The sequence below is a fragment of the Simochromis diagramma genome, unplaced genomic scaffold (assembly GCF_900408965.1).
Source record: "Simochromis diagramma unplaced genomic scaffold, fSimDia1.1 OVJJ01000123.1, whole genome shotgun sequence".
NCBI lineage: Eukaryota > Metazoa > Chordata > Actinopteri > Cichliformes > Cichlidae > Simochromis > Simochromis diagramma.
In genome coordinates, this window is record NW_024386778.1 from 1,176,455 (window position 1) to 1,203,913 (window position 27,459).

The 27,459-nt window shown below is 41.5% G+C and overlaps 2 protein-coding genes and 1 long non-coding RNA gene across 6 annotated transcripts in view; 2 read left to right on the forward strand and 1 right to left on the reverse strand.

Annotated features, from left to right (window-relative positions):
- LOC120720571 overlaps positions 1–27,459 on the reverse strand; it is a 914,567-nt gene that overhangs the window by 474,857 nt on the left and 412,251 nt on the right. The gene's annotated exons all lie outside the window — the stretch shown is intronic.
- Positions 1–27,459, forward strand: part of auts2a (activator of transcription and developmental regulator AUTS2 a) — a 327,329-nt gene that overhangs the window by 4,544 nt on the left and 295,326 nt on the right. The window lies entirely within an intron of this gene.
- On the forward strand, positions 16,114–22,709 carry LOC120722445. The gene is made up of 2 exons (XR_005693463.1): positions 16,114–20,874; positions 20,912–22,709. It is a non-coding gene; the product is annotated as an uncharacterized LOC120722445 (long non-coding RNA).

Consider the following 27,459-nt stretch of genomic DNA (forward strand, 5'->3'; position numbering starts at 1 on the left):
CCTCCAGGTCCCTGAACACCCCCCAAACTGAGAGTTTACTAATACGCAAAAAAATCTACTAATAGGTTTAATTGGTGCCATTGTTGCAAAGCAAATAATGCCATTATATGTAAACGCTTTATTGTCCCTGTGTGGATAACTCGTCCCATACCCTTTGTCGTTGAGACGCCGTTCTTGGACCAGGTCGATGGTGGAGTGCTGTTTTATTTGTAGCATACACATTTTGTTGTGTTACATATATACACACAAACACGGTGCACATGCACAAACACATTTTTGTGCACCATGTGGGGAAAAAATGGAGATGGTGAGCTGGTCCTGATGTTTTTAAATAAGAAATGGAAGAAACTGAAATTATTGGTTCATCGAATGTTCAAGAGCGAGAATTTCATGGTTTGATCAGGAGTTGAAGCTGTATCACCACCACTTTAGTCCAGGGGGGGCAGTTTGAGCTCTATTAGCAGAGTTGGAGGCACAGAAATCATTTTAGGGACGGCTGAGCCAGAGCAGCGTCTAGCTGTGTGTCTGAGGTAGAATAGGATTATTTTACTGTTTGTATGTTCAGTACCAGAGTGCATTTTGAACTGCAGCACACTTGTTGCCAAACGCAGTAATCTGATTGGTCAGATGTGTTTGTTCAGAACTAAGAAATCTGATTAAACAGGGAAAAAAAAACAAACTGAGCATGGTTTGAAAAAATAAATGTTGTAAATTTGTCTGTGTGAGTTGCTGCATTTAAAATAGATTCGTCTGCAAATGATTTTTAATGCACAGAAAAATCACACGCATGTTACACATCTGTTACACATCTGTTACACACGTTTGATCTGTAACTGCTCCTTAAACATCTTTAATAATTTGAACAAGATCTTAAAAATCTTTTTATTTTTTTCAGCAAAAATAAAATAATCAAAATAAAAGCATAATTTCATTAACAGGAAGTTAATCTGTTGGTATTATCTGTGGCTGATTTTTAAAATAAAAGCCTGAAATAACTACCGGAGTAGACCAGAACGCTTTAAAATCATCACATCATGTAATTACTTACTGGATGTTATCAGTGCTGCTTTAATGCTGTTAAGTTATACAATAAAAAAAAAAAAAAATAGAGTTAAGTTTCGATGCTCATAGATATCTCAGATTTTCAAAACAAACTTGTATAATTGAGGATTTTTAATCTTCAAGTCTTCAAGTTGTCACATTTTCAAATTTAAATTTGGTTCTTAATTAGTCAAACTAAATAGCTAATAATAAAAATTCCCCTTTTCCTTCAGTGTTTTCTGCCAACCTGCAGTTTACTGAAGGTTTTGTTGTACTTTAACGTTTGATTATAACAGATTTATTATCCGCAGCCTCGTCCTGGTGCCTTACGAGAGCCGTTTGCGTAGTCTGTTCATGTATCAGTCTGTTACTGAATTTTAAACAGAATAATGAATGAAAATATTTAAGTGTCATTAAATTAATATTGAGTCACAACGATCTAGAAAAATCTTGTCCGAGTGGTTTACTCAGTAATAAATATGCTCTTCAAGTAAGAGTAGCAGGAAAAACTAATTATACTTGGTTTGTGTGCCAATTCTCTCTCTCTCTCTGTCACACACACACACACACACACACACACACACACACACACACACACACACACACACACACACACACACACTTGCTTAATTCAGCATCATCTAGCAGACAGAATAGATGGCACTATTGAAGTATGCTATAATACTATAATACTTCCACTTCTTGGAGAGCATTAAGTGCAGGGCTTTGTTGAAATGAGCCTCAGATGTAATAATTCAGATGCTGTGAAGTGGGAGAGGTTTATCTTTCTCCTCGGCACTGACTGGATGTAATAACATTTCTTTCACTCTTTGTCCGAGTGTGTTCAGTTCAAAATGTTTGCACGTGTGTTTCATCGGTCTGCTAATTTGTCCCCAACTCATCAGTTAATTTTTAGATCTCTAAAATGTTTTTTTTAATTCAAAAAATGCTAATCTCAGGTTAAAGAATGAATGTAGCGAATATATTAATGAACTGATTGATTAATTGAACACCTCAGGCTGACTGGAGCTGAAGTTTAGTGATTCAGATGTTGAGAAGTTCTGAAACAAGCTTTCACTCTATTTTCTACGTCTTGATTCCCCATCTCACACACACACATGCACGCACACACACACACACACACACACACACACACACACACACACACACACACACACACACACACACACACACACACAGCTGCTGACTTTAAATTGTGACTGAGAGGAATGAAGGAGGTTTTGATGGACTCGGGTTTGTAAGTCTTCCAGGAGAAACTGTGCAGCGTGTTTCATTTCGAATGATTGCCATTTCCTGAGGAATGCTTTGATGTGATAAATGCTGCTGGTGAGACTCCTTACAGCTTCTCGCATATGGATAAGACTACTTAGGAAGGATTTTCATGGCAGTAGACATGGTTTTCATTTTCATATGAATAATTAGGCAACATTTCAATCTTAGTGAGAATCTCTGATTTCTCCGTCTCTGTGTTACTTTATCCCCCTTTATTTTTTATTATTATTTTTTATTAATTTCACACTAGTGACCCCAGTTCGCTTTGTTTGGACCACATAATATTTCGAGCACACGTATATCACAGTCTGGGTAAAGTTAAATTCTGATGAGGTCAGAGCCCTGGAGGTAGATGCCAGTGCGCTCCATCTGTCACCGCGGTGCTGGAGACACACACTGCTCCCAGGCCTGCTTTCAGTGTGCATGCTGATAGCCTAGCTTTAGGAGCTAAGGCTTCATTGATGAGGCTCCTGAGACCTTCAGCTACCAAGTAGCTTTTGGTAGCTGTTGTACAGTATGTGGTTGTCACAGTTCCTTTGTTGTTTGTCGGTGCTCTTCAGTTCGTGTTCGTTGGTACTGTTGTTAAAGGAAGTAGCTGCTGCTTGAAAAAACCTCCCAGCCTTCACCTGCATCAGCTCGTAATGTAACAGGAATGGAGGATGGGCGATATGACCTCAAAATAATATCATCATATTTCTATAAAACTTGTGATCATATTTCTGATGCTATAAGGAAACGATCCAGTGAGTTACTGTCACTGATGACAGACGACATAATTCAATGTGTGAATCTATTAGCACGAGGTGCTAGCAGCACTATAATGCAATAGCAGAGACACAGCATGCGTCAAGTCTAAGCCCAAATGTAACTTTGGTATTTTTCCTGAAAATTGTAAGTAAAAGTATAACGAGACTGCTCAACACTGTAGTTTAACAGTAAGTAAAGTTCCTGAACCTTGTAACTGTTCAGGAGTTGTTACATAAAAACATTAAAATGAAATGTATTTTTTGCATGGGGTGTATCTTGCATTAAGCTTTTTAACCAGCTGCTCAAAGCCCTGTAGTTTTACCATTGAACCACATCAGTAATTTCCATCCACCGTCAGCTCTTCCTGTCTTATGGAGTACAGCTCGCCGTTCTCGGTGGAACCATTTGTGAACATTTGGGTCAGGCGTCACCAGCTGCAAATATCTCTTCCTTCGTAGTCTGGATGGACAGTAAAAGTTTGTTGTTTCCACCTTACATGGAAAGTTTTCCTGCATATTTTGCAAGACTGCAAAATATGCAAGGAAAGCAAGGAACGCACAGGCTGTTACACGTGGGTGTGCGTTCCTTATTGTTGTGTGCATCAAGCAGTGTAAATTCATGGGAATGACACTTTTACATCATTTACACTGATATTATTGCAGATGCACTGCGGCAACAGTAGTTTGTGCACATGTAGGATGTAAGGAATACTTGTGCAGTACTCGTACATGTTCATTACTGTGCAAACCTCTGCTGGTTTAAGGGATGTAGAAAACATCGTGGTCACAATCTCGTAAATGGTTTGTGCAAAAAAAAAAAATTGAATTGAAAATGTGAACACAAAACAAGGCTACACATTTACTATTAGCAGTTCTTTATGAGCAGAAGGCTGTTTGTAGTCAAGCGTTAGCCCGAAGGCATGGTGATATTGCTTTATTGAGTGTAGAAACACTATGTGCTTTCTGCCCTCTGCGTGCAATCGTAGTTCATGGATAGCAGATCTAATGCAGTGATACAAAGCAGCTATTCAGTTATTATGACTGTTAGTGTAATAATGTAGAGCTAAGGCACTTCCAAAGCATGCTACAGTATCCAGTGTGACACTGACCATTTGCAACGGTTGTTTCCTTGTAATGTGTGTTTTTTCGGTCTCATACAGCACAAACACAACCTGCTACAAGGACAGAAGTGCTTCCTCGTTGCACTGAGATCAAAGTACGTAGCAGAAGCTGTCTGAAGGATTTGGTTTAGAGGCCGATTTCTATTGAGAGAAGCCTGAGCAGCAACTTATTATAGCATTTGAAGAAATGACTAAATTATTGAGTGCCTTGTCCTCCACAAACCTTTGCTGTCTTGCACCCATTTCAGTTGAAAGGGGTCCGTAACCTCGGCGTGCCCCCGCTGACCAGAACCGATTTAAAAACGTTGCCTTAGTTAACCCGTTGCTCCGTTCTTTCCCCATAATTACTGCTCTGTGATGTCTTTACGTTTGCATTACATTTCAATTTCAATTCAATCTTTATTGGCAGACTTCATGTCCATAAAAAACAAGACAGAAACACACACACACAACCCCCCCCCCCCCCCCCCCCAACACAAGGTATAAACTATATATATAATATAAACATCTAAATATATAATATATATATAATATATATATTTATATATATATATATATATGTATATATATTATAATGTGTATATGTATATAAACAAACAAACATACAAAGCATTAGTAAAAATATAAAACCATAATATACATAAAACACAATTACTTAAAAGAAATCAATAAATACACAAACACTTCAACCAGTGCTTTCTCAGACTGGATGAGTAACGGGAACCACTCACTGTCGGATCTGTAAGTGCTAAAATTATGCCGTTACTCGAACCATCCAGTCGTTCTCTAAAATTGAACATTAACTTTCTTAAAAGTGCATGCACACGTGCACAGAAAAGTTCCCCTTACCATTTGTCTCTGTCTGTAGTAAAGACTGTATCAGTGCCATCACCATTGTAACCTCTTTCACTATTGTCCAAGGTTATGCCTGAAGGCTCGTTCTGCCTAATAACACCTGATCTCCTTACAAAGGAGGTTAACAGCAGTCTATTACATGACTGACTGCCCATGATAATACAGTGAACAGCATAAAAGCAGCACTGTGTAAACGAGTACATTTGTCTGTTCGACTTTGATTCTCACTCTGGAAAGACGTCTTCATTCACAGCACCCTGCAGGTTTCTTGTTCCTCTAAATCATTTTCCTCTCTAACTTCATTTGTTACACACTTTAAAAAGCAGAAGAAAACACATTGGCCTAATGCACACACACTGCATCGAACGGACCGAGCGTATAAATGGATTACAATGCACATAGGTGAGATGGGGAGAGGAGCCTAGCGTTGGTAAGGACGTGCAGAGCTGACACAAGCATTTTGCGTCAGCATAGACTGCCTCTTACTGTGACTTGGAGGAAGTTTGAAAAGACTGTGTGGGTGTGGGAGGGTAAAGCAGGGGGTCTTTGTATATTTATGACACTTTTTTTGTCACATTTGTACTAAATACTGTTGTAATGAATGTGAATTATGAGACTGAAGTGGTAGCTCTCTAAAAGTCTGGGAGCACCGAAGGGTCCTGATATTTTTCTTCATTTGAAATTTTGTCCCTATTCCCTTTGGAGCGAGCGCCATTTAATGAGACTATCCTGCTTTTTTTGTGCTGAATAAAACTGCTTACAAATGGTTTGATCCTGTGCTGCTGTGAGAGCAAATCTAACATCTTTGTAAGAATTATTAATAAGAATTGCAAAATCTGAGAATGAATAATTTAACCCAGCAAATGTGGATGTGGAACATCTGGATCTCTAAAGGATCTGGTGGGTACGATTTACCAAAAGCTTTAGATGAAGCTGTTGTGGGCATGTTGTTACTCTGAAGTGGAAATGACTCCACTTGAATTCTTTAAACAAATCTGAATGGCGACTTTTTTAGCTGCCCCATTTCTGCGAACACTAAACAGCAAAAACACCAAAAAAGTGAACAATACATTTTCTAAAAGCCAACTTTCATCACGCTCCAACCAGAAGAACGCCACAAATGTGTTTGACGCTTGATAACCAGTAATGTGAATCAGACTCACCTTTGCCGACTACGTTTCCTGACTAACTCCCACAATGCCTCAGAGCCGTCTCCCATCAAAAATCGCCAGTTACAGACATTTGATTGGACGAGGGCATGTGTTGTAAATTTAGCATCAGGTGTGTTTCTTGCCTTGTAGCTTCTGATTGGTGGAACTGATGTTACCGTGATTCTATTGGCTCAAACGATTTGGGGCAAAAAGGACCATCCCACAACTCGGCCCAGTGTATGTGAGTGTGTGGGTAACTCTTCACAAAATATTCAAAAAACAAGCAGTTTTCTGCAGATGGTGTCAAAATTTCAGAGAAGTCCTGTATTCATGTTGGGCTTGTTATCTTTGAGCAAGGACCTCAGAAAGACCCTCGGGGGCTCACGAGGTTTAAAAAAGTAAAGAGAAAAGATTTGGACTGGGAATCTCTGACTTCCAACTTTCTCTTCATCATGTAAGCACTAGATCACTTGCAGCCCTTACTGTTCCCTTAAATTCTGGAAAAAATGGTCACCCTGGTACGTTTGCTGGCTGCGGTACCAAAGGACAACAAGTAATATTGCATTTTTCAAGTGTTAGTGAAAGACTGATACAGTGAGTATTGGTTTTGGTGGGATCCCTGCACAGAACTAAAAACCAGTTTTGAGGAGTGCGTCTGTTATACATTTGCCCACCAATAATCAGTCAGTATTTATAATATTGGTTTAACCAGGGTATGCTGTCTGTTCAGAAAAGGCTGGCTTATGTTTACTAGACTGCAGCTCCCAAATATCATGTTAGCATTAGCCTGCACTGCAAATGCAGCTTCTAACATGCTTTAGGAGCTTAAAGACGAGGAAGTTGTGCTTTTGTTAGAAGGATAATACTTGAATTTGTCTTTCATTATCATTCATTGGCATTTTTGTCAGCAAGTGCTCGTTGATTTCTATATTGATGAACTGTTTCCTGCAGCACAGTTACCAGTAAAAATGTCTGGAAGCCTAGCTAGATGTGTGCTAAACTAGATCTTGCAGTAACAGATGAGGTTGGATGCTGGAACCTACCACACCACAGTGCCTAACTGCACCAAACTGCAGACTCCTTTGCTGCTGACCAGAAAGCTCAGCCCATTACAAAAGCCTTTAATGCATTTCACTGCAGGCTTCACATCACTCTAACAAAAAGGTCTATAAAAGGGATAGTGTAGCATAAGTGTGTGCTGCAGTGGAAATGCTTCTGTAAAGCCTGTGGAAATCCTCCACCTGTCCTTTCTGACTGTTTACATTTGTTTTGCTTACACTCTACACCACCAGGACCTCGGTATTTCCTTTTCTTTTTTTAATGTCTGCTGCACCCATCAGCTATTTCATTTTGGGCACCAGTTTCCCACCCATCTGTCACACCCACACTGGCCTCAGGAGACATTCGAGCCGAGGTGCCGTCGAGCAGCATGGATTAAGTTGAGTTATCAGTGTGTGTGGGCGAAGGCCGGAGGTGGTATGAAGTGAGGAGTTCAGCGAAATGATAAGTTCATCGATAGGTTGTCAGACCTTCAAATACCAAATAATGCTAAGCTCATTAATGGCTCTTGACATTTAAAAGCAGAGCAGGGCAGGTTGGTAGCCTTAGCTAAGAGATCAGCCGCGGTAATGAAGTCGATAAACGGTATTCCTCTCACGGCCAAATGAAGATGATGAATTACAGTTTAACAGTCTGGCATTTTTCTTTGTGTGTGCTGTTTGTGGGATGATGCCGTCAGCTCGCCAGCATTTCAAAAACAATTGATTTTCTCTGGCACAGCCCCCAGAAGTCTGCCTAGAAGAGGACTTGTAAGGGAGAGAAGAAGGTATCGATTGGTACTTCATTGTAAGAAAGAGGCTAATGTAAAATCAAATCTATTGACAGCTTGTTTCTGAAAGAATATTAAAAAAAAACGAATAAAAGACGACAGTTTGAACCGATTAATACAGACGAGTATGAAGCCAGGTCTTCTTAAAGCTCTGATCCTGTGAGAGAATTGCAGAATGATGAACAAGAACACCTTCAGAAGAGCTTTTTGTCATGACTGCTCTCCTTTGGCCAAGCTGCCTTGACAGATATTCCTGTCTGCTGAATAATACCTCTTTACCAGCCCCTTAATTAATTTTCCACCTTTCACACATGTATTTATTTCAGTCTGCTGGCAGTAATGGCAGATGTTCATTTAGCTACATTTTGGAGCCAGAGTGATGTATGGCATGCATTAATATGCTGTGACAGCCCAGTGAGTGACGCATTAATGAAATAAGCTGTCATCTCTGAACATTCAAAGAAATATTGGGATTAGATGATCGCTCTGATGGATCTTAATGTGTGTAACATTGAGCGTACTCATTAAATGAACTTCTCATTCCTGTCTCTCATTTGAACCTAATCTGAACCAGGGCCATGTTTAAACTAGTGTACACTCAGCATCCTGGCTGTGTAAAGGACCTCTCAAGCAACCAGTCTACTAAATGTTGGCCGGCGCTGATGAAAGACATCTTTCCCTTCAAATCAGGTTTTTCATGGTGCCTCGCTAAGCATTTGTTTTCCAGTCTCTCCACTGTGGGGACACGGTTGTGCTGTATCGGGCGTTTTGTTGGCATGGTAAGGATCCATTTGTCCCCATTGAGGGGAAGGTCACCGCAAATCAATAGAGAGTTGTTCTGAGTAATAGCCCTGATTCTATAATCAAATGTTTCCATCTGTGTCAGAGTGGCACCTATCCATAGAGGATGAGGGTGTCACTGAACAGTTTGATGAGTTAGAAATTGAAACTGCGTGGTCCAGCCTCTGGAGGGATCCCACTCCCACCACGTAACCATAATTTAACCTCCCGAGACCCGAACTCTTTCATGGCATGCATTTTAAATTTCTCTTTGCTATTTGGGCTGATTGGGACCCGATGAACGTAAAAACAAAGAATTATGCAATTTTCTTTTTTATTTTATTTAGTTTATTTTACCTGATTTTTGTTTCTGAGAAAAATATGAGGACATTCGCTTTAAATTTCGATATAACAGTGACAGTATAATGTCCTTGGGCGATCGTGGCTCAAGAGTTGGCAGGTCGTCTTGTAATCGGAAGGTTGCCGGTTCGAGCCCCGGCTCGGACAGTCTCGGTCGTCGTGTCCTTGGGCAAGACACTTCACCCGTTGCCTACTGGTGGTGGTCAGAGGGCCCGGTGGCGCCAGTGTCCGGCAGCCTCTGTCAGTGCGCCCCAGGGTGGCTGTGGCTACAATGTAGCTGCCATCACCAGTGTGTGAATGTGTGGATGACTGGATGTGTAAAGCGCTTTGGGGTCCTTAGGGACTAGAAAAGTGCTATACAAATACAGGCCATTTAAGTGGATATCAGGCCGAGTCGACTATCAAAATCGTCGACAACTAATTTAATAGTCGACGAGTCGTCTGAAAGACGCAGGAATAAGTAGTAAAATTTAAGAGTGTAATAACGGGCTGAAACAGAAGATGGCAGCACTGCATGTACAAGGATGCCAGCTGCTAAAACGCCAAAGAAGAAGAAGCAGCAGTGTCGGGTATCGTAGCTGTGTCCAAATTCAGGGCCCGCATTTGTCGGCCGATTACATCACAGCGGCGCGACAAAGCCCGTCCAAATTCAAAGACTCCTCCGAATGCGGCCGACAAATGCGTCCTTCTTTTCCCCAGATTTGAAGGATGGGTCAGGTGTATCCTTTATGGCCCAACCTATCCCAGAATTCATAGCGCGGCTCAGCCAATTCCAGTTTCCAACAATAGCGGCAGCTACTTTTAACTTTTAACATATTTTCAGGCGAGAATGTAGCTGTGTAAACTTCAAATATCTGCTCGGTTTATCAAGACATCGCATATTTGCAAAAGTCCTCCGACGTTTTCGGAGACGTCTGTTACCCATCAGCTCGATAGCTGACTGGGGGTTCAAGGGTCACTAGAGCCGGCGAGAACAGCGAACCCCCGGCACATCATTTTCAAACCCCCACCGTCTTTCGCTCCTCAGGTTAAACATGATATATAAGTCACTTAGATAACTTAAAAATGTTATTGTTTGGCTTTTTTCAGTATTTTATTTGTTCCGGAGTAAATCGGTTTGGCTGAGATTAAAGTTATAGTTTTTACACAGCTGAATAAACGTCAAGCAGACAGCTGATTATCAGAAGTGTGAGATGCTCGAGAATTTACTCTGGTGTCCTGTTATATTTTAGATAGCAAGGAGCAGATGGCTGAGTTTATTAAACTCCAACGAAACAATCTGCAAATTTCATTAAAAATTTAGTAAACTATCAACTTGTCTTTATTTTTAGTTAGCACCTTAAACACTTGAAGCTGTAAGCTAATGATAGTTATATAAGAGCAGATGCTGCTGGTGCAATAAGCTGTAGTTTTACGTCCAATGGATGATGATCTGATTAGTCGACTATCAAAATAATGGTTTGTAGCAGCCCTGATCAGGCCCTTGTAGAACAAAATTTAGTATTTTGGTCTAGGCAACCCAAAATGTGATGTCCACATATGTGGACACCAGGTCCTTGGAGGTTAAATGCCATATGAGGAATATGTTGTGGAACAATTCTCTTCTGCCACTCCAGAGTGCCAGAGATGTGAAGAGTCAATGCCGAGACACCACAGCTGCTGTGACGGCATGCTTCAGACTCATTGTCTGATTTTTGTCCCCTCGGATTTGTCCACTGTCTGCCTAGCAACAGGATAATCAGAAATGAACACTAAAGGGGAGTGAATAAATAAAAACAAGCGGGCTGACGTTGTGAACTGCCCTTTGGCATGTTCTTCTAACCATGTTACATCCTACCCAGAAACAACAAGTTGTGTCTGGGATGGACTGTGCAGCAGCTTTGGTTGATGTCATGATGTGCAGCTCAGCTCATGAGCACTTGAGTCACGTGCCTAACACTGACACACTCTTCTCTCTCGCTGAGGGAGACACTGGTGCATTTATATGAACTCAGACAAAACAAATAGCTCAGCAGCAGGGGAAATGCGCAACAACCAGCATCAGTGTTTGGAGTTGACATACAGACAGAAGGAATGGGACTGTGGGATGTTGGAGCAAGGTGCAGTTTGCAGTCTGAAACCGTCCTCTCCATTATTTTAATTGTAATTTAGTCGCTACAAAGAGCTGCGTCGACTACTCTGATGGGGAGGGCTGGAATTGATTGAGAATTGATTGAATTTCAGGACCCACCGATGTTTAAGAAAGATGCTTTTTTTTCATGGGGTGCAGAAATGAAATTGAAATTCGACTGTATTGTTTTGCTTTTACTTGATGGGCAATTTGATTAAACAGTTGAAACATGTTTCATTCAGTCTGCCTGGGGTGAGACAAGGGGGACTTTATTTGTTTGCAGTGTTTGTAAAATGCATTGTTGGGACTGATTCATGAATAACAACCAGTGCCAGTTTCCACGCGTCCTCAGCTTAAGGCTACTTCACCAGCTAATGTTCGGTTAACGGCACATCTGGAGTGGCTGGAAAGCGTCGGATTAATGCTTCCACCTCTCTAAGACCCGGTCTCCCCGATACTTGTTAATGTAGTGCGCAGCTCCGAAATGAAGTTCCAACGTGTCCTCCTCCATGTATTAGCACGGAAGCAAATCACATCCCTGTCGTAATGGAATCGACTTTTCTCTTTTAAGAAGAATACATTCCCCGTGTGCCACCAGGTCATTAAGTTCTCTGCTTTTCACTTCTCCTCTGCTTAATTCAGGCAGGCTCCACAGGTGTGAGGGTTTGCACAGGCTGATTGTAAAATGCCATCTCGAAGCAGAGCTTCCAGTGTCACGCGGTCCTCTTTGTGCGCAATGGTCCCCATCAGGGTGCATTTGGACAGATATTTTTCCTTCATTCTGAAAAACCTTTTCATTCTTAGCTGCACAGTGCATACTCATGGTGGTGTGGTGAGGACTGTGTGGGCATTTGTGTGTCTTTGCACCACACCGCCTGTGGACTTATGGCCAGAGCCCTGTTGAGATCTCTACCTGGAGCTTTTGATCCCCGCTCTCTTCTCTGATCCGTCTTTAAAACGCAGCCAACCCGCCACTGCTTCCATTTCCATCTGCTTCCATTGCTGCACACTCTGATAAGCTTTGCTCACTAACTGCACTGCTTTACTTGTTTTGGTTCTTTAGTGCCAAACTATAATCCAGAGTTACATGCTCTTTTGCAATATTTAGAAAACGAGCACATGTCATGGAAGCGTGTCCTCAACGTTTTGCTTTGCTTTAAGCACCTTGGTTATCATGAGGCTTTACTATGCAGCCCAATTTGCAGTTACATATTTTCCAGGTCAGATGATATTGAGACACTAATTAAAGGCTGTGTTCATGGCTGTGTCTCAGTGCGATGTCACCCCTCCCTGCCTCTGCTCAGTAGGAGGGTTTGAACTGAAACTGCTTCAGATGAAAATCACGGAGGTTCATGCGATACAGATTTTCAGTTAGTCATGCTCTGTACTTCAGTTCAACATCCACTGTGAAGTTGTTTTGGGCCATCTACTTTGGGTGGACATATTTGAAGCAGGCTTTTGCAAGCAGCTGTGGATATTTCACCCAAGTCCAGCCTACTGAATGTAGCCTGGGAAAAGCTTTTGGCACATCTTCCCAATGAATATATTTCAACCCACTGAAAAAGTAACTAAAGTTCTACTTTACTTAGGGCTGCTCAATTAATCGAATTTTAATCTCGATTACGATCTGGGCTTTCAACGATCATTAAAAATGACTGAGCCGATTATTAGCCCCTCCCTCGTGCTTTACTCTCGCGCTGCTCCGTGTGGCAAATCGAGCGCACCTCTCTGCGTTTCGAACACGTGTCACAACGATTAAGAGCAGCGGGCTCCAACCTTTTTTGCGCCACGGACCGGTTTATGCTCGACAATATTTTCACAGACCGGCCTTTAAGGTGTCGCGGATAAATACAACAAAATAAAACTAGTACCAGTACAGAAAAAAAGACAATTTATTCATAACACACGTGAAAAGACCCAGGAAAACCGAGTAAACGATAAAAACGATAACAAAATAACGCTGAAAACCGCTAAAAACCCTGAAAACTATACATTTCACACCTGAGCCTCAACTCTCGTGGCCCGGTACCAAACGACTCACGGACCGGTACCGGTCCGAGGCCCGGGGGTTGGGGACCGCTGATTAAGAGGACCCGAGGGAAGCTCGGAAAGCTAAGCAGAAGTTATTTGGAGAGGAGAGTGACTGCTGTTGGTTGAAAAGAGAGGTAAAAACCTTCAGTGGTGTGGAAACATTATGGGTTCGCAGAGTCAGACGTGGATCAAGTAGACACAGTGTGTAAACTTTGCTACAGTGTCGTAGCTGCACCACAGAGCAACACTGCAAAGTTCACTAAACATAGATGTTTACATTTTTCATTTATTTCTTATATTGCAAACATTTGCACTGTTATCAGTATTTGCACACTATTTTATATCATTTTTTTGACAATCTTTAAAGTCATTATTCAACACATTGTTATTGTTAAATAAATATCGTCAAATAATCCAGATCTCAATTTCAGTGAAAATAATCGTGATTATCATTTTTGCCATAATCGAGCAGCCCTAACTTTACTCATGCAGCGCTTTTCACAGACACACAAGTGGCAAAGCACAGTGTGTCCACAGTCACAGCACTATCCAAAGAAAACCATGTGAATTAAAAATGAATAAAAACACGACTAACAACAAATATCAGAGCGCTTGATTAAACTAAAACACTGACCCTACAACATTTAACATTAAACAGATGAGACACGACATTAGAGAATTACACTCGAATGACTTTTTGTTCAATAGCTGTTGATTTGTGTCTTCTGCATCTACCCCTCATTGTAATTACAATAAGTGCAATATTTAGATAAATACTACACGTCTGTGTGGATACTGTGCAGTTTTCTAACATACCCTTAATCAAAAACGGAGCTGCTGTCCTCATGGTCCAAGCAGCTCTTTCACTTTAACACCTTCAGGCCTCCTGGTAGAGATGGATGAGTTTTACGTGTCTAAACAGATGTGGATGAAATCAGGATGTTAAGATTTACATTACAAAGTGAAGGGCAAGGCCGAAGATCGCAGGCAACAGAGACTATTTAAAATAATTATGAAGCATATTTGATCTGTGGTGATAGTCAATGCACGATGAAGACAGCCATGCAAAAGTGTTACGAAAGCTCCACCGGCTGCCGGTAAAATATGTTTCCTATCACGGAGCATGAAGGTGCATCAGGTATATCTGGTTCCAGCGTTTGCATGGTTGGAATATTAAGCATGAAAGTGAAGGCTTAGGTGTGAGGAGTAAAGATGGTGGTAATATGAAGGCACGGATCCTGTGACAAATGCTCTGCTGGGGAATTCCTCACAAGGTTTGGAGGAATGGTGAAAGGAGAGCGAGGTGTGTTAGGCTGTGTGTGTGTGTGTGTGTGTGTGTGTGTGTGTGTGTGTGTGTGTGTGTGTGTGTGTGTGTAAAAATGGTTGTAGCTGTTGATTTACACCTGTCATTGATCATACTGTTGTTCTGTGTGCAGGATTGTTGCGCTTTATGTAATTGCTAAGGATGAATCTGTAATGCTGCCGGGCAAACAATGCAGGGACATTTTTCCTTTGTTGCTATGATGCTTGGAGCTGAAGCCAAGATTGTGTGTTTCTGTGCACTGAAGAATACTTAGATGGCAAAAGATGTACAAAAGTAGATGGCAGGGTGTGTTTTTCATTCATTTTTAAAAGATGATAATGTTTGTTTAATATGTAAAGTTGTCTCTATTCAGTAAATATAAACTTTTGGTCAATTTGGGGCCAAGCCTTGTAATCATCTGTCTGTGCGTGTGCGTTTGTGTGTGTGTGGATGGGTATTAACATTTTTGTGGGGACCAAAATTTGGAAGTTTACTAGGGGCGCAACGATACTCGTATCGATATTGAACCGTTCGATACAGTGCTTTCGGTTCGGTACGCATATGTATCGAACAATACAACATTTTTCATTTATTTTATCAACTTTCCTTCTGACGATGCTGTCTGTGTTGAGCGCTCAGTGAATCTGCGTTCCACTACTCCGCCTAGGCTGCACTGTCGAGCGCAGATCCACTGAGCGCTCAACACACACAGCATCGTCAGAAGGAAGAGCGCAGGGCAAGCTAGCAAGACAGAAGTTAAGCTCTCCTTGCAACGTGGCAAATTGAACCTCCCCCACCCTCATTCAGATCTGGCCTTTGGAATTATTTTGGTTTTCATGTGACGTATGACCCTGAAGGTAAGCGCGTCATGGACTAAAGTAAAACAGTATGTTGGATGTGCCACGCAATGCTCAATTACATGGGTGGGAGCTAGTGTGTTAGCGCAGTTAGCTCGTTAACGTGTTGACGTCGTCCAGCCCCACGTACGGGGCGATCCGCGGTAGCTCGTTAACGGAGATTTGCCGTGTTGTGGCGTTAAGGTCATTTCAGATTAACGCTGACAGCACTACTGGGAACACAACGAATATGACTGCACATTTACTCCGACATCATCCTAGTGCAAAGACAAGTGGAAGCAGACAAAAACAACAAGCAGCATGCTACAAACTTTACCCGAGTCATTTAGACAGCCGTTAGCACATGATTCTCCTCATGGGGACCTGATATGTTTAATATGCTGCTGAGAATATAGCCCAGAAGAAGCGTATAGTATAGCTTTTATTTTGGAAAGAGACATTTCTCTGTAATAAACTCTCTTTTCCAACGATGAGTGATTTCTCCATCAGATTTATTATTTTATTACTTTGTTGTTTCAGCAACATTAAATTTAAAAACTGTACTTTTGAGTTAAAATATATATTTATAATTTTAATAAATGACAAATTAAAAAAGCATGAACATTTTTTTTTTGTATCGAAAAAATATCGAACCGTGACACCAAAGTATCGTACTGAACCGTGAATTTTGTGTATCGTTGCACCCCTAAAGTTTACTATACTTGTGGGGACCTTGTGCCTTCAAACTCGGTCCCCACAAGTTTGAAGGCATTTTCGAGACTCAAAATGTGGTTACAGTTAGGTTACGGTTAGGTTATTGTTAGGTTATGGTTAGGTTTAGGGTAAGGGTTAGAGTAAGTGGCTAGGGAAAGCATTATGTCAATGAGATGTCCTCACAAGGTTATAAATACACACGTGTGTGTGTGTGTGTGTGTGTGTGTGTGTGTGTGTGTTCACTTGGTGTTCATGTATAGGGGCCTGTGACTGTGAGAGAGGAAGAATAAGAGAAAGAGACAGTGGTTGACTGATGGAATGTGTGTATCACGGTATGTGTGGGAGGTGGGGTGTAGACAGTTGTGATGTGTGTGTGTGTGTCTGTTCGTAAATGTGTGCGATGGGGACAGTTATGCTCCAGATTTGGAGCTCTCTGCCCCAAACGAAAACATTGGCCTGTATTGTTTTTGGTGAGTGCTGTACACTCTGAGTCTTCAGCTGTAGGGAACAGATCCCACAGTGTGTCATCTCCTGTGGGATGACTCGCTTCTTTACAATATCCACAAACTCAGCGATATCATTTTCCACAGGAGAGTCATTGATACATTTGCTCCTGAGCATTATTTCCTTAAGAAGTTACACACGACAGCTTTTTGATTCCTTTTTAGATGATTCAGTTCTGTTCACTTTTTATATTTATGCTGTCGAGGTCTTTGTTGCTGTGACAAAGTCTCAGTGTCCTGATGTTTATTTAGTGAGGACTATAGAAAGCATCATTCCTGCCGTGGATTATTCCTGGTGAAGTATGCTTCATTTTTTAAATGTAATTTTTAATTTTGCTGGCATTACACGTTATGATTTTTATTTTTAATGAACTTTAGCAAAATAAGTCCTGCGCTCAAGGGCTACCTGGCGATAGTGAGATGTTTAATGTGCACTTGTTTATGAAAACAGTTCATTTACACATTTACGTGACGTTGAGAAACTGAAATGTTTTTGTGAAGATTATCAGTGCGCTAAAATAAATCGCGTTTTACTGACACGAGAAGCGCGTTGCTGGCGAATCTTCACGATCTCTGCTTCCTGTGAGGAAAACATCATTTTTAGGTGAAACTGTTTGGCGGGTAGCTGTTTATCGTCTGCTCAGGTCAGGGTCAAAGGGCTTTGGAGGACCGCGTGTGACCCCTGAGGCTGCTGCTGTATCGCTCACCTGAACCCACCTGAGCTTCTGTCCTGTGGCAGTGCAAGACTTTTGTAAATGGGAGGTTTGCATTGAAACAAAAGGTCCTCTTATGTAAATGCCAGCAGGGTCTTTGTTGATTTAGCACTTCCCAGGGTGTGTGTGAAGCACACACACACGCTGGCTCGCATTAACACACTCCCTCTCTGGCTGGGCAGGGCTTCAGGATGGATTTAGTTTTGCCAGCTAATAGCAGGGTATCAGCTGCATAGTACAAACAGCGAGTGGAAGCAGCCCGTAGGCTATCCGCACAGGCCTTATCACTCAGAAAGCAGACCCCATGATAAGGTATTATGTTTTTCACAATAGTGTGCTCTGTTTTCTCCTGTTTGTGCAGTTTCCCCGTTGTGCGTGCTGTAATAACCCAAGGCTGCCAATTACACAGAGCGAGTGTGTTAGTGGTGTGTAAGCCTCTGTCGTCACATCCATCGGGTCTGAAAGCAGCGTTTTGATTCAGCGGCGAGGAATTTCCAGAAGCCTGAAGTCTCGGCCCGTGCTATTTGATTTACAAGATTTTGACTCTGTGTGAGTTTAAGAGCGCAGTTATACCGAACCCTCCTCATTTATCTGCTCTGCAGGATTACTCCTGGTATCAGAAGCTCGATGACTTGGCAGTCGTATCGATTTCTTTTATTCAGAGGTGTAAGAAGGTTTCGCCAGGATCTGAAAGAAATCTGATGATTGGAAAAAAAAATAGTGAATGCTGTAATTCTCCTTTCTTTTCTCCACCGGCTTGTGCAAGTGCTGGCTCTCTGTGCTTAGTTCTGTGAGGGCAGCAAAAATGTTCCAGAGTGAACATAATCCAGTGGTTCTGCATTAATGTGCACTTTACCCAATCTCACAAAACCACGGTGCTGAATGTTGTTGTTATTCATGCTGTCGTCTCGTGGCAACATGCTGTTGCTGTGCTTAGCTTCATTTAGTCGATCTGTGATGTAGGTAAATCTGCATCTAAAGGCTAAACACCTGCAGCAGACGTTTTATAACAAAAACGAGCTTAGAAGGTTGATTGTGTTGTTAAATGTTTGAACCGTCCACTTCACAGTGAGTCTGACGCGTTGCTGTGAGGAAGAACAAGAGACTCCAGGTTTCTTTTATTCCTGCTGCAGCCCATCTGCTTAATGGCAAATAACTGTCTTGTGGCTTTTTATTGGTATTATTAATATTATTGTTTTGTTTACTCTTAATGTTGCCTTGCTGCTAAAATCGTTTCCTTTGTGGGACAATAAATTTGAATTGGACTGAAAAAAGCAGTCAGCTTTTTGTATGACACACTCAAAAAAATAACTCTTTGAATGAACATAAAAAAAATCATGGAAAGAATTTCCACGTAATTAAATTGCTTTATTTTAGCATTATGCAATTCTGTTATTCCAACTTAATGTACTTGAGTTGGACTAACGTGATTAATTAATGATGAATCGACTGTTTTACTACAGTTGAGTCCAACTTATTTTAATTGATTTGATCCAACCCATGCAAATTACGTTAGTGCAACAAAACATGCTTATTTGTAATAAAAAATCCATTTAAGTTCATTTAAAGAGTTATTTTTTTTGGAGTGTTCAACAAAGTCTAGAGTCTGGTTAACATAAAATGTTAATTGATTATAATAACTTGCACTCCATCCATCCTCTTATCTTTACCAGGGTTGCAGTGAGGCTGGGACCTAACCCAGATGTGATAGGGTGGGAGTCAGAATACTGGACAGGTCACCAGTCTATCACAGAGAGACAGACAACCATTTGCCCTCATGTTCACAGATATTTTAGAAACACCAATTAACTTAACCCCAATTACTGCATGACTTTAACTGTGGCAGGAAACCAGAGTCCCCAGAGAGAACCCACTGCACACTTGGCCAGATTGCAGATTTGAACCCAAGACCTTCTTGCTGCGAGCTAACAGTGCTAACCACTGTGCCACCGAGCTGTCAGTCTAGACTTCAAAAAATAGGGAAACTATGATTACAAGGCTTTATATAGAATTTTCTGTATGTTTTTGTCCTTTACAGGTTAAACCACAATAAACAGCTGAGCCATATACGTAGTGTGTGTGTGGTTGTCTGTCTCTTCTAACCCAGTGATTTTCCTGTGGTTTGAACTCTTGTGTGATGTTGTGAATTTTGTGAATCCAGGCAACTAACCACTCTTACTAGATTGTATCAGGTCATCTCAACAAGAATAAATTAAGTTGCTGGATTTCATGCAGATCCTACAGGATTTCATTACGTTCACCACAGAAACATGAAATTATTTTGTTCACATTACGAGTTTGAATTTTGTAAATTTAACAACCACCCAGTTTCATTTTTTTGAGTGCAGGCTGCTGCTGCTGTTGATTGGCTTAGAGAAATATGTCATCTCTGTTTACATGGAAATAGTCCTGTCCTCCACATAATGCATCCTTTTCCTCGTTTAGCTAATGCAAATGCACGCCTAACTTCTTTGATATTTTTCCAGCATGGATTATTCAAAAAGAAAACGGGAGCATAATAACAATTTGTTAAAAACGGAGAGATATTCTGATCCGGAGGTGCAGCTTACAACTTCCCACCAACCAGGTCTCTCAGATGGATGTGCTATTTGTGGTGGTGTCATTTTTGGGGGGCGAGTAGCTAAAAAGAAATGCAAAATACAGCCAACGGGTGCGTATCGTGTTGGGAATAAGAGGGTTGAGCAGTTTGTGACAGTGGCTGTACTGGATGTTTGTTTCTGTTGTGTCGAAGCTTCTATTAAATCTTTCTGTCAGTAAACAGAAGGTTGATTTGATGTTCCCTCACCAGCAGACAACACACGGACGTGCTGGTGATTTATCTGCCAATCTTTCCCACTTTCAACAGAGTCAAAGGATCATTCAAATGGATCAATCCACTCTCTGCTCCCAGCTGTTGTTGGGTTTAGTTTTTCAACTATTAAACTATTAAATCACGCCTGTCTCGATACTTCAGTCTCATTGGGTTTGCCAGACGCCGAGCTCCAAGAGTTGCATTATTTTACTTGTTGTCAAATCCTGTCATCAGTGGAAACCAACTTTAATTAATGTCTTCACATATTTTCCATCCTGTCAGTGCTGTTTCTGTTTCCACTGTAGGCTTCCTTCCAAACTGCAAACTTATGGTTGACACAGTTTGTGTTAAATATTTGAGCGTATGAGCATATGTGTCCGTGTCACCCGACGTTCCCCGCTGGGAGGAAAGTGTTTGGTTCTGTGCCCTCGACATTAGATAAGTCAGCTGGCACAGCTCCACGTGCAGCGAAAGTGATTCACTGCTGGCTCTGCAGCCAACGTCGGCATAAACGCCCTGTCGCTCATCGCGTCTCCTTTGGTTCGTATGTAAGAGTGTAAGAGTGCTAAGATGGAGTCTCAGTCCTTGCTGGGTTTGTAAGTGCAGCCCTGGGAAAGACGGCTGTGGGTGGAGATTGATGGTTAGTGGTGACTTCTGTTTGTCAGCTGTCCTGCAGTGTCTGCGGGTCGTTCTCTCACAGGGCTCGGGCTTCAGGGCCGACGCTGGCGATCTCTGCGGATGCTGAGACCGTGGATGCCGAGGCTCTGAGCAGCCCTTCTCCCAGAAGGAAGGTTATGAAACGAGGCATCGATTGCCCGTGTGCATACGCCCCCCTCTGTACGATTTCAAAGCTTGGAACTGAACTGGGCGTATGGTTATTAGGCTTCTACATTAGATTTGAAAATATTTATATACAAGCTTTTTGAACCTTTTCTGTACTGTCCAATCAAACCCCACTCAAAGTAAAACAGTGACTTGATTTGCTGGCACATCACCGTCCTTTGTAAATCTTTAACTGCACTGCAGAGTGCCCGGCCGTGGCTCCACGCGTGGTCTCTTTTGGCCTGTTAGCTGAGTAAAACTGAAGAATGCTAAATAGTGTGTTAGTGCAGCGGTGCCCAACCCCCGGGCCACGGACGGTGTGAAATTTCTGGTTTTTAGGGTTTTTATCATTAACTCTGTTTCCCTGTCTCTTTTCCTGTTTCGCGTTTATTATCATATTTACATAATACCACAGTTTTTGTCTTGGGAGTATCATTTTGTTTTGTTGCATTTATCCACCGACACCTTAAAGGCCGGTCTGTGAAAATACTGTCTGACATTAAACTGGTCCGTGGCATAAAAAAGGTTGTGGAGCGCTGTAGTAGTGTGCCACTTCTTAGCAGACAGACCAAAATATTAATTTTAGACAAGACCTGGATGAACGTGGTCATCTGTAGGTTCCTTCTGGTCTTGATGCAGCTGCCTCTGTTAGCTCTGCTGATTAGAAACTCCTGCTGCTAATAATAATTGAACATTTCTTTATTAACCCCAAGAAAGCATTGATATTAAACCTGCTGAAGCTTTGAGCACCGTCATTATTGCATCATCACCTGTAGTGCAGTGACTGTTGTGTTTTATAAAAACAGCTATTTTTGTTAAGCATGTAATGAACTGTCTGTCGTTTGTGATGCCGTGGATCAGGATGCGACTGGTGGATAGTGTTATCCAGCGAGATAATGATGCTAATTATTGTATTGTCATCCACTTCTTTTGACAGTTGCATTTGCTTCTCCCTTCATTAGAAATGATAAACAGTTTGCTGAACACCAGCCAACAGTTTAGCTTCGGAGCCGTCCAGTGAGAGCGTGCGGAGCTCCCCGGGACGTGTCTTGAAGCTTGTTAATGATATACGCAGTGAAAAGAAACACACCTACACACACTTGGACAAACTGAAAATGCTCACATATATTTTCTGTATGCCAAGTAAACAGTTTAGACGTGAAACAGAAGACATGCATTTATTATGTTTACCACCCATAGCACAGCCAGACATGGAGCCTTTCCTGCTCATTACATGTTATTCCAGCACATATCGTGGTTTTTTTCTTGTGTTAGCATGAAACCTTCTGTGAATTTGACATTTCACCTGCATTACAAAGGACGACGTAAATATCACACAGTGTGTCTGCCACACAGTTTATTTGCACAGATCAAAACTTGCATTTTTCCACACTTATCAAGGCGGCGGCAACACGGATAGCACAGTTAGCTGTTAAGTGTCTGTAGCGTTCCAAAACCAGGATATGAAACAGAGAGGTTACACATCTCAAACAAGATTTACTAAAGTAGCACCGACTTAATGCGAGCACCAAATCACAACAGCCACCTCCAAACGGCTTATATTAATAATATATTTAACTTTATCCTAGAGCTGGGCGATGGAACGATATGTATCGCGAAATAACTTTTTCTCGATAGAAAAATTTAACTATCGCGACAGACCTCGCCACTCTTGTCCTCTTAAAAAAAACCAAACAAAAAAAACCAGCCAATCCAAATTAAGTAGCGCAGAGCCGAACCAATCACAGCCGCAGCGTCACGTCACGTGACTTGTTACGTACAGCACAAGTGCCAAGCCGCACATGTGTATTTGTTTGGGAAGCAGCCAGCCGCCGTGCCGCTTGGGTAATGGAGGAAATGAGTGTGCCGACTAGAGAAACATCAGCCGAGCGTGACCGAAGGTTACCAAAGAGAAAACCGATGATGGTTCCAATGCCGGAGAGATTATCGAACGGAAGAGCCACAGAAGTTCCGTAGTGTGAAGGTGTTTCTGCTATTTCAAGTCTGACAAAAACAGAGTAGCGCGCACTGTAAATTGTGCCCAAAGCAAGTCTGGAAATACAATAAAGCGGTGCAGCTCAGTCTCTGACTGGAAGCGCTAATTCGTCATTCGGCTTTTGTCAGACTAAAGTAACTGTTAAAACTGTTTGAAAAGCTAAGCTATACAACAAGGAGAGATTGAGAATTTCCTTTTAGTTCTCAGTTTATTTGATATTGACTAAAGTTAGTCAATTGTGTCTGTTCTTCTGTAAAACAAACTAAGATTTATTTGAGAAGTAATATTTTGTTTCTAAGTGGAATTGACAGTTTAGTCTGTTTCGTTTGTTCTATTTTGAAACTTAAACGCTTTAGCGGCTGCTTTTTGTGTAGTTTGCAATATTTGCCTTTATTTATCTGAAAAAGTCTCATGTTCCTTAAGTACATCTACCCTGTTGAACTTATTATGGGAAATAAATATTTAAATAAAAACAAGCTGCTGATTATTTCACATTTTACTTGTGAGCAACGGCACATTTAAATCTTACAAATATAGTTATTTGGCTTATATCGTGATATATATCGTTATCGCCTGAAATGGAAAAAAACATATCGTGATATGAAAAAATCTCATATCGCCCAGCTCTACTTTATCCATCCCATATTTAGTCCATATTTTATTCCAGCATCTTTACGCTCTGCACCATTGCACATTTAAATATAAATATGTTAAATGCATTGTTATTTTCTGCTTTTGTCTGGAAAAAACCCCTAAAACACCCTAATTTTCCGTCCTGGTTTCACTGGATGTGTCACCTCTGCTATTACATCTACCAGACTGCTAATGAACTTCATCAAACTACGCTTTGGTCAGCTAATGCGTTTGTGCTGTGACTTGTTGGTAAAGCAAATTAGACTGGCAGCATCTTCACACTTCTCAGAGGTGGGTGGCTGTGACTCACAGTAACCACAGAAATGAAAATGTTCATAAAATGAATATTAAGAATTTTGATCTTGACACAATTTAGCTTTTGTCCCCCAGTTTGACTTTATAGCCTCATTTAAGAATTTTAACACTTGCTTCTATCTCAGTCTATATCTTGTAGGTGGGGTTGGTAAATTACACGTCGCCTCCTACTGAAACTTTGTGTCTCTGCCTGAATAATTAGTGTTAGAGCACTTTCAGAACGGCGTTGTAGCAGCAAGGTGAGCCGTGCAGATCGAGGGTAATGACTGAAGCGCTGCTGTGAAGTTTTTTTTTATTCTGACCCATACAAGTCGGCACTTGATTCGAGTAGTGGTTGAGCAAGATTTTCTCTTAAGCTGCAACAATGTAACGCTTAGTGAGTAGATTAAAGTGCTGGTGGAACGGTGTTGGGAAAACAAGCTGCCAAAGCCACGAATGGGTAGACCCGTAATTACTGCCTCGCATTGTTCTCTGTCCTTGTTGTCTGAAAGTGATGTGTAATCTTTGTGGAGATGATTATATGAGTGAGATCAGGGAAAGCACTCAGCGGGGTTCTTTTTTCACAGGAAAGCCCAGTTTAGAAAGGTGCAGGTATTTTTCATTTTTGCCTCTAAAAGGCTTAAAACGTTCCACAAAAGTCATAACAAAATGTTATTTCAGTGTAAATTCTTACATGTTTAAAGTTAATTATGTTGTCACAAAGCGACAACAGTCTTTGTTGTTTTTGTGCATCCCTGGTGGGATCAGGCGACCCTGTCTGTGGATCTTTCTCCTTACTATCCAGTAAAGCAACTTCCTGCAAAATAACATTTTACAGAATAACCTTTTGACACATCTAATCTTTTTTTCCTCATTTATCTCAGGAACCCAAAAAGCACGTGCGGTAACTTTCACTACGTTCCGGTGTTGGTCTAACATTTGTAGGTTTGCATGCTCATGAGGCCTGGAATGGTGTGTGTGTGGTGTTTTTGAGGGTGGGGGTTGTAATGAATCTGAGATGGCCAGATTAAAAGGTCCACTACGCAGTTAAATCAGCACTGAGCGATGCTAGAAGAAATTCAGAGAATGAGTAAAATAACAAACAAAATGAAAGTGATAGTTGGTTAATTATGAAGGTACAGTTTATCTCCACTTGAAAATCTGAAGCATTGTTGCGCTGGCGTTTGTGGATATGGGGGTTTCGAGGTGCACGATGAGTGGTGAGGGAGACAGAATCTGATATTTAAAGAATCGAACTTTGCATAAGAACCTGAGCTAAACAGACGTGTTTATGTACATTTCCAGTAAAGCCTTTGTCAGACTTTAGTTCATTTAGAAGACACGTTGGTATCGTCTCGTACTGTTTCCTTCAAAAAGGTTATTTTTGCTTGTCTCACTGTAGCTACTTGAAATTTTGCGTGCAGATTGCACATCTCCTCGTGTACATACGTACACACTTGATGTTTGAATTTTGAATTTAGCAAAGCTTGAAAGCCGAGGCTGTTGAATGTGCTTCTTGTCACAGCGCGGTCTTTTATCTCTAGGTGTCAAGAAAGAGCTGCTTTGCAAGGGAAATTGGGTTTTGGCAGGCAGATCTGGAAAATCTAATCAGAGACAACAGAGTTGGAAGTAGTTAGCTTACCCGCAGTCTGCCAGCCCACATTCTGTATGCTGTCACTGTCATAAATATTTTGCACGACTCTCACAATATTGTACAAAGCAGTAGAAAACCAGCATTTGCTATTGCCCCTTACAATAATTGAATTGGTATGAAAGATTAAGTGTGGAAGTGAACACCAAAAATCAGGTAATTACATCTGTCACAGTTTTCCGCAGCGCCAGCATCGGTTCTCTCCGTCTTTAAACCGTTTGCAGCAGAGAGCTTGGATCATGATTCAGCCTTAGGAAGGATAAACCCTGGTTCATACAGTTTAATGCTTTCAAACACCAAACCTCTCAGACCGCCACGACTGTGACGATGTACTAGGACACCGTGGAGGCTCTGTATCATCTTTGATCTGTTGTAATGTGAGAAGACTGGCCCCGTGTGAGATTGATTGGGACTCCCACACCAGAGGGTGTGGACCTGCACCATCATTAAACTCCCGTTTCAATGATCTATTTGCCATAATATTAGGTATATGTATACAATGAACCAATGTCTGGTCCCCTGGTACTCTGACCAGAAACTGGATGAGTTTCGGTAACTGTGCAGATGAGGTGAGAGCGATGCAGAGCTGCAGGAATGTGACGAGAATCTGAGGAAATGCACTGAAGAAAAACCAAAAACAGTTGTTTTTTGGTTTTTGCGCGTTCTTCTTTCTCCCAGAAGAGACAAAGCCATTGGCTCGTGAGGATGCACCTGACTGATGTTGGTGTTTTGATGAATAACTAGTGAAGACGGAGTAGTGATGTTGAGCGATTGGACGAATATATCAACTGTTGATAGGCTGAGCCTTTCGCCGATCGCTTTTACAGGAACCATTAATTAATTAATGAATTAATTAATTCATTCATTAATTAATTAATTTATTTGTTCATGAGTAAGTTTGCTAATAACGATGGCTGAAGCTAAGCGCTGTTTTAACGGCGCCATCTTCCAGCTGCGAGCAAATGCAGCGATTCGTTTATTCAAACAGAAAGAACGGCAGCGGCCTGTGTTCAGGAAAATAAACAACAAACATTTTATTTAAATAAAAAAAAAACCCACGATGGTGGGGAGGGAAACAAAGAGACACTGGCTTCTGTTTCCCTCTATAACCATGTTTATCTGTCTGACACTCGACCAAACAACAGAGAAGTTAAAAATCTAAATGTCTCTTCCAGCGAACATTGAAAAAACTGTCTGAGCTAAAGTTACGTCTCTTGTGTGATTTGGCGCATCTGAAATAAATAAATAAATGAATAATCTAAAAAGTAGCTACATTAATACTGAAACAAACAAAAGAAAGTAAAATATTCCTTCCAAACAAAACGTATAAATTCTAAATGTGCAAGTCAGATTACTTTGCTCCACCCATCAAAAAGTCTGTGGATGCGCGAATATATCGCCTGTCATTGGTTATTCTGGGATAGCTCAGTAGGTAGAGTGTTCACCCCATGATCGGAAAGGGCGAGGGTTCGATTCCACCGAACCGCTACCCTGAGGTGCCTTTGAGCAAGGTGATGATGATGATGATGATGAGATTGCCCACAACCGAGATGACAGACCTTGCCAACCGTACATACAATACACAAACATCACATTGGGGTAACAGGTCAGGCTAGGTAGCGAGGAAAAAAACATCGAAATGTGTAACACAGAAGGATAATACAGGAATGCACAGATATCAACACACCACAGCACAATAAACACAGACAGCAACATGGGAGAGTATTCCAGTGTGTACAGGTGATCTTCGATTGCGCCTCCAGCTGATCCAGTGTCCACATCGGATGGGAGGTAAGCGTGGGAGGAGGCGTTGGATCCGGGGTAGGTAGTGTACGTGTTTCGTGCGTGTGCATGTGCATGTGCGTG